Source organism: Bombina bombina, chromosome 4, assembly GCF_027579735.1.
Source record: "Bombina bombina isolate aBomBom1 chromosome 4, aBomBom1.pri, whole genome shotgun sequence".
Classification (NCBI taxonomy): domain Eukaryota; kingdom Metazoa; phylum Chordata; class Amphibia; order Anura; family Bombinatoridae; genus Bombina; species Bombina bombina.
Window position 1 is genome coordinate 546,706,820 of NC_069502.1, and position 7,163 is coordinate 546,713,982.

General features: G+C 41.4%; 1 long non-coding RNA gene across 1 annotated transcript; it reads left to right on the plus strand.

The window, feature by feature from the left end:
• Positions 1 to 1,736: 1,736 nt before the first annotated feature.
• LOC128655475 (uncharacterized) lies at positions 1,737 to 2,139 on the plus strand. Its single transcript, XR_008401816.1, has 2 exons — positions 1,737 to 1,950; positions 2,028 to 2,139. It is a non-coding gene; the product is annotated as an uncharacterized LOC128655475 (long non-coding RNA).
• Positions 2,140 to 7,163: the final 5,024 nt, after the last annotated feature.

A 7,163-nucleotide genomic window follows, 5' to 3' on the forward strand; every position in this document is an offset into this window, starting at 1 on the left:
CTCAGGTTACAAACGTTGCTTAGTATTTTGTTATTTTCACTAGTAACACTGAGCCTTGCTACAGCTGAACTACTGCCTTCTCTCTACATTTGTTTAACCTCTTGGTCTTTTGTGTTTGCAAATAGGAACTTCAGTCACTGGAATCAATTCCTTTTATTTAGGAACTTTCTGTTTGCACATTCCTGCACAGCCAGTGACTGCAACTAAATATTCATCTACCTTATCAACACCCTCCAACTGCCTTCCTCCAGACTCACCATTGTCTACTTATCAAAGGTACTCTGCAGATGTACATATTTAATTTTACCTTATATTTCTTGTGAATTGCATAATATCAGTTTAAGCTCTCCACTCTGTCCTGTGACATCACAAGCTCTGCAAAGACTCATCTGTGCACACAGAACAGGAAGTCTCCTCCCCTCCAGATCAGATACCAACATTCAGAGACTCTAGTCACTGCTGTGAGCTTCACAAGAGATTCTGTGAGTACACAATGTTTTATTGAACAGACTTAGCATTTAAGAAACTGCTACTTAATTGTGGATTGCATAAAACATATAAGGTTGTCTAAACTGCTACTGAATTGTGGACTGCATAAAACATATAAGACTGTCTTACTTCTCATGCCTGATTAACTCACTCACTGCAGCTTTGCATAAAACATATAAGACTGTCTTACTTCTCTTGCCTGATTAACTCACTCACTGCAGCTTAACTGTTAAAGCAACTCTCAAGTATATTCTAAGGAAAAGACAAAGTAATTCCACCTTATTTTAATTTTTCTTACTACTCAGTTAATTTATCTTTAAAGTTCCATCATCTATAAATAATAGATTGAATGGATACCAAAGTTATATCTTGTTTGTACATTCTCCATACAAAATTAACCTTTGCAAACTAAATGACACTATACTACTTGGTTTCACTTTGAAGCTAGTGTTACCATATCAATTAGTGTTACATTCAAATATTTCTAAATCTTACATAATACTAAGCCCAATAAGAAGGAAAAAAAAAAAAAAAGAATAAAAAAAAAAAAAAAGAATAAGAATTTAGTGATTTATATTCAGCTAGTATGGATCCTGCTGAAATACCTCAATTCGTACATGATTTAAATCAAAAGGTGGATAAAATGGGACAAGCCATTTTAGATTTGCAACTTGAAACTCAGGTACTTAGAGAACTAATTAAAGATCTCAAAGATCAAAACACACCAAGTACTGAGCCACAAGTAAGCCTACCAGAACCCTTTCACTGGTGATAGGAGGTTATACAGGCAATTCAAAAATGCATGCCATTTGTTATTTAACCTAAAACCCAAAACGTACCCTACAGACAGGGTCAGGGTTCTTTCAACAATTTAATTTCTTAGGTCAGAACCCAGGGTGTGGGCTGACCACTTATGTGAAACAAATGATCCTTTGCTGAATTCTTTCTCAGGATTTTTTTCTGCTATGGATGAGCTGTACAGGGATGCAGATATACAACTCACCGCTGAACAAAAAATGAGGAGTCTCAAGCAAGGAAAAAAAACAGTAGAAGACTACATCACCAAATTTAAATTATATGCATCAGATTCTGCCTGGAGTTCGGTTTCCCTAAGAAATCAGTTCAGACTGGGATTGTCTGACTCAGTTAAAGATGAACTTGCTCGAATAGAAATGCCAAGTACCTTAGAAGCACTTATGGCAACACAAATTGACTGAAGACTCAGGGAATGCAAGGCAGAACGCAGCTATTCTGAAACTACATCTAAGCCATCTTCATCTACTTACTCACACCAGAGACCTATAACTACAGAACAAGCAACACCCATGGAGATTGGAGTTATTAGAGGACCCCTTACCGCAGATGAAAGAATGAGACGTAAAACCAACCATCTCTGTATGTATTGTGGCAATTCCAACCATATGGTCACAGATTGCCCCATCTTACGCAAGAACAAAAAGAGTAAGTTTTTAACTATAAATAATACTAGTCATGTAGAAAAAACACTTTCTTATTGCAATTTATCTCTTACTCTGCAGTGGGACCTTAGAAGACTCACAACCAATGCCATAGTGGACTCCGGAGCTTTTGGCAATTTCATAGATATCAGCACTGTTCAAAAAAATAAAATACCTACCGTATTAAAAAAAACTCCAGTCTCTCTCAAGGTTATTGATGGTTCTGATCTAAAAAATGGTCCAATCACACATAACACAATTCCAATATTAGTTACTATTGATGGGGCACATACAGAATATCTTACATTTGACATCATACCATCACCACATTTTCAGGTTGTTTTGGGTCTGTATTGGTTACAGTTACACAACCCTAGCATCAATTGGTCTAGTTTCTCAGTAAACTTTAATTCACCCTATTGTGAAAGCACTTGTTACCCACAGCCTGTAATACTTCAAGCAACTACTGAAGAAGTAAAAATACCTGAACCTTATCAAGATTTTGTTGAAGTCTTCAGTAAGTCTGAGGCCAAATCATTACCCCCGCACAGGGTTTATGACTGCCCGATAGAACTAATCCCTGGAGCAACATTACCAGTTGGTCACTTATACCCATTAAGTCAACCGGAATTGGATCATTTAAAGCAATACCTACAGGACAACCTAAGGAAAGGTTTCATACGCCCCTCTTCCTCTCCTGCCGCAGCTGGTATGTTCTTCGTGACCAACAAAGACTCTACTCTCAGACCTATAATAGATTATAGGGAGCTCAACAAACGTACAGTAAAAAAACGGTACCCACTTCCATTGATACCGGAACTGATCGAACGCCTAACCAATGCATCCATTTTCACAAAGCTTGATTTAAGGGGGGCTTACAACCTAATCCGTATAAGGGAAGGCGACGAATGGCTCACTGCATTCAGAACGAGGTATGACCTCTATGAATACCTAGTGATGCCATTCGGCCTTTGTAATGCCCCCGCAACCTTCCAACACTTCATAAACGACATATTCCGTGATTTACTAGATGTCTGTTTGGTTGTATATCTTGATGATATTCTAATTTATTCTAATAACATATCAGACCACATAAAACATGTACGTTGGGTGTTAGCTCGTTTAAAAATACATAAGTTATATGCAAAATTAGAGAAGTGTTCTTTCCACAACACTTCCATTTCATTTCTAGGATACACCATTTCCTCAGCTGGCATTCAGATGCAGTCAGAAAAGGTCGAAGCAGTTAAACATTGGCCACAGCCTACTGATCGGAAATCTTTGCAAAGATTTCTTGGTTTCGCTAACTATTATCGAAAATTTATAAAGAATTTTTCGACGGTTGTAAAACCACTCACTCAACTCACTGGAACTACACATCCATTCCTATGGGAAGAGAAGCATACTCATGTTTTTGAAAATTTAAAAAGATTATTTACAGAAGCTCCTATACTCCCATCCTCACTCAGCATGCAAGACTCGGATGTGTATGAGGTTAAGGAACTCCTTGATTCACGTTATTCTAGAGGAATGTTACAATACCTTGTGAGGTGGAAGAATTATTCGGAAGAAGAAGATAATTGGGAGCCTGCTTCTAATATTTACGCACCTAGGTTGGTGGCACAATTTCACAGGAGATTTCCGGACCGTCCCAGGCCTCAAGCTGAGGATCAGCTTGCTTGAGGGGGGAGTCATGTCAGGAATTGTGGTTATGCTGTACCTTTAAGGAATTCAACCAATAGGATTCTTCCTCCTCTCATTTAAACACCTGCTCAGGTTACAAACGTTGCTTAGTATTTTGTTATTTTCACTAGTAACACTGAGCCTTGCTACAGCTGAACTACTGCCTTCTCTCTGCATTTGTTTAACCTCTTGGTCTTTTGTGTTTGCAAATAGGAACTTCAGTCACTGGAATCAATTCCTTTTATTTAGGAACTTTCTGTTTGCACATTCCTGCACAGCCAGTGACTGCAACTAAATATTCATCTACCTTATCAACACCCTCCAACTGCCTTCCTCCAGACTCACCATTGTCTACTTATCAAAGGTACTCTGCAGATGTACATATTTAATTTTACCTTATATTTCTTGTGAATTGCATAATATCAGTTTAAGCTCTCCACTCTGTCCTGTGACATCACAAGCTCTGCAAAGACTCATCTGTGCACACAGAACAGGAAGTCTCCTCCCCTCCAGATCAGATACCAACTTTCAGAGACTCTAGTCACTGCTGTGAGCTTCACAAGAGATTCTGTGAGTACACAATGTTTTATTGAACAGACTTAGCATTTAAGAAACTGCTACTTAATTGTGGATTGCATAAAACATATAAGGTTGTCTAAACTGCTACTGAATTGTGGACTGCATAAAACATATAAGACTGTCTTACTTCTCATGCCTGATTAACTCACTCACTGCAGCTTTGCATAAAACATATAAGACTACTTCCGGTGGGCGGACCAAGCGAGCAGTCGACTCCTCACAGAGCTACGCTGGTCGGGACATAACTAAGTTAAATTCGGGCATTTAACTGCCGGGTCCCGCACGCCAGACTTGCTGGACTTACAGAAGAGGCAAAGTGCCAGCTGTCTAACATTGTGCGCGGAGCATATTTCACCCGCTCCGGCAACCGGAGGCCACAAACGGTTAGACGCCTTCACGGACCGGCGCCATCTTGGAGGTCCCTCAGACGCAGATCACAGTAAATACCGCGCTGAACGCGGTGGGGGAAACATCGAGTAACAAGCAGCACTGATCAAGCTACATCCACCTCCCCGTGGGGAGAGGAAGGGGTCAGATAAGGACCTGGGGTAAAGTAAACACTCTGAATTTGAGCTTACAGGCACTTCACTGTTAAGGGGATTAAGTGAAACCGCATGGGAAACTTTGCTGGCTGAATAGTCTGCTTGGGACTTTATAATTGCCACGTGAACTCAGCAAACAGTTCTTTCTTTTATTCTGCACCAGTCAGTTAAACCCACACTGCAACATCTACACTTTAGAACTGTGTTGTACTAGAGAATACCCATGTGACCCATAAGCAACTGACAAGCTACACTTAGGCACTTATGTGTTCCTGTTCTCCAAGCCAACCGCAGGGGTTCTAAGCATAATCTACTGAAACAATCCTCTAGACATCTCTTCTTGGTGGGTGCACCAACATATTTGTCCTCCGGCACCCTGACCAATAGCTAATTAACTCCGTAGGTTAAAGAGATATCTGTCTGCACAAATCCACTCGACACTGCAAGTGTTGGCCTGAACCTGCGGATACTGTGCCTAACTCGTTGGCATCCATTAAGAACCCCTTCCCTCCCCCTTTCTAATGAAAGTGGATAAGTACTTCTTTAAACTGTCTCCTGCTACCAAATCTAGCATGACTCACAGATCAAAAACCAATGAAAAGAAGCTGAAACAGACCACTGAATTACAACCAGAAACCTCGACCTTCTCGGAGCATGGAGGGGTCTTAGACCCTGACCCACAATCCTCTCTCCTACAAGAATTAAAATCTTTTTTTCTCCCCAAAATGGACTCTCTGCAAGCAGGCGTAGACACGCTTACAAGCGAGGTGCGACAGTTTTCCTCTCGACTCACCCAGGCTGAAACCCGCATTTCTGATGTGGAAGACAGACAAATCGCCTCAGCAACTACAATCAAGCAACTGGTAAAGAAAACTCAAACACTCCAAGATCGTATAGACGATCTGGAGAATAGAAGCCGTCGCAACAATTTGCGCATTGTGGGAGTCCCTGAGTCCATCAAAGGCAAAGACCTGCTTGAATTCACGGCACTCAAACTACCGAGGATGCTGGGCCTACACCCTGACATACTACCCATAGATGTTGAGAGGGCCCACCGTGTGGGTCCAGAGAGGGCCCTAGACCAGACAGGAGCAAGACCTAGACAGGTCATATTCAAGTGTCTCAACTTTCAAGAAAAGCTGAAAATCCTAAGGGCCTACCGCACCCACAGGGAACTCTTGTATGAAGGTTCAAAATTACTCCTGTTCCAGGACTTTTCTATGGATGTCTCCAGACAGAGGAAGGAATTTGCCCCAATCTGTACCCAGCTACATGAACAAGGAAGACAGGTGGCACTGCTGTTTCCTGCAAAGTTACGTCTTCAAACCCAATATGGTGTCAAGATCTTTCACTCTCCTCAAGCTGTGAGGAGCTACTTAGCCACTGAAAATCAGAATCAATGTCCACCAACTTGAAGTATTTCCTTTTTGTTTGCTCTACTATATTTCTCTCCCTCTGCCATAGGCCTCAAGGCTAGGAAATGGCTGAATCTGTTTTTTGCTCTCCTCCCTCGGAGAATAGAGGGGACTATTTCCCTGGGGGGCTTCTGGACTCCGGTAAGAGGCTGGACGATGCCTCTTGGGTAATGTTGAATACTGTTATTGTATTGTTTTGTTGGTTATATTTGTTATTTGTTTTGTTTTACAAGTTAGTTACATGCAGAAGGTTCTCTCTGTTGCCATTATGTAATACTGTTTGGTTAACACCTCAATCACTTATGGTTAAGCACCCAACCCCACAAGATACGGGGCTACTCTTAGGCATTACTCTTAGACCACTTGGCGGGATTGCACATAGATGGCCCATGAGCCAGCATATAAGCACTTATGGGCCTTATCCTATAATACCATACATAGGTTTCACTTTAGTTTTGGCTAGAAAATTCCACTGTTATAAAGGCACTGGGGTATCAGCCACCTCCACTGTCACCATTAGTCTGTACATCCCCCCATACAAACATGTTTGGTAGTCTGGTGCCCTCAACACCCTTAATACAATCACCCACCTCTCCCCTCTGTGCTGATATGGTACGGCTAGGTATCACCAGGAGGAGAACTCACTCTCACCCCCAATCCCGCTTGCAGGAGCTAGTGACCACTTCCATTTTCAATCTAGGCGGTGATATCATATTCACACCCCTTTCTTTTATGTATTTGATGTTAACTCTGCATCTTACCTCAGATATTGATATGTTTTGCCTGTTTTACCTGCTGTTCTTGTGGTTTGGTAATCTGCCTACATTTAGAAGATTTCAGAGGCTGACATCATGTGGCTTAGTGGGGTTAGAGCTCCAAATATGCGGGTTTAATTATGCAACACTGCACTATGCGGGAATTCTCACTGGGGATAGTATCAGACAACTGGCTAGGTTACCATACAGACGGCCCACACCTCAGAAGGCAAACATTCATTG